A 1286-nucleotide genomic window follows, 5' to 3' on the forward strand; every position below is an offset into this window, starting at 1 on the left:
GCGTGGGGCGTCCTAATCATTCTGATCAAATCGTCCACGGCGTCTGGGCAATCTTGCCGAAGTGGCGTCTCAAACTCCCACGAGTATTCGGAGTCGGGATATTCCCGCCACTTCACCAGATATTGAGTGTGACCCTGATGACGGCGTCGTTTAACAAGACGTTCTACGTGATAGTGGACGTCACCGTTCTCATCGAGAAGAGTCAGTGGCGGGCGGTAACGAACGGTTTGACCGCCGTCCGGTGACTCGTGATGCTCTCCGAGCCCTTGAGAACGAGGTTTTTCGTTATCGGAGCTCTGCTGAGCGTCATGCTGAAGTTGATTCTCGCTGTGCGGACGCTCTTGAGGATTTGAAGCAAGTCGTGCGCTGGCTGTCTCCCCTTGAGGACTACCGCGCTCTGTCGGAGCGACCCCTAGCCGTGGAGCAGGCGAATGCGTCGCTGCCTGCGATGGTGGAGCGCCTGGCGCCATTGAAAATGGAGGTTGTTGCACTCCGTGCTCAAAACCGGTCGCTGGTTCAGTCTGAAGGTCCGTGGGATCCGAACCCTAGAAAGGATGTTCTTCAGAACAATATGGTGGGATATACGAAATACAGTGCACTCGACTTGGTAGATGGATATTACCAATTGCTCATGAGAGCGAGTGACATTCCGCTGACAGCAGTGGGGACTCCGAGTAGCATGCACTGCGTGTGGCTGGGAATGCCCTCAGGGCTGTCAAATGCACCAGCAACATTTAATCGTGTTGTGACGCAGTTGTTCAGGCCCCACAGGGCGTATGCTTTGACGACATTTTTGTTTCCAGTCGTAGAGCACGATAGGACGGATGATAAGAACCGCATCGTCCATTCCAGAGTGGGTGCGTGCGCACGAACAAACTGTACGCCATGCAGATAAGTGCATCCTTGGCGCGGAAGAGATTCCCTATTTAGGGTTATTTATTGGGAAGCGTGGCCTTCGAGCGGATCACGCTAAGGTCAAGGCCATTGTAGAGTGGCCGGCTCCAAAACATCAGAAGGACTAGCGTAAGTGTCTTGGTCTCGCCAACTACTTGCACAAGTACAGCGTAAACTACGCAGAAATGACCCGGCCATTTTTTAAATTTTTTAAGAGAGGATGCTGAATGGTGTTGAAACACCGAGCAGCAGGAGACTTTTGACGGGGTCAAAGACAGCGTCCTGCATGCACCAATATGGCGCTACCAGACCCTGATCGTCCTTTCAGCGTCGACTGTGACGCTTCGGACTTTGCCATCGGCTGTGCACTGCTGCAAGCAGACGCCGAGGGG

The sequence above is a fragment of the Plasmopara halstedii genome (genome assembly GCF_900000015.1).
Source record: "Plasmopara halstedii genome assembly, contig: Scaffold_42, whole genome shotgun sequence".
Taxonomy (NCBI): domain Eukaryota; phylum Oomycota; class Peronosporomycetes; order Peronosporales; family Peronosporaceae; genus Plasmopara; species Plasmopara halstedii.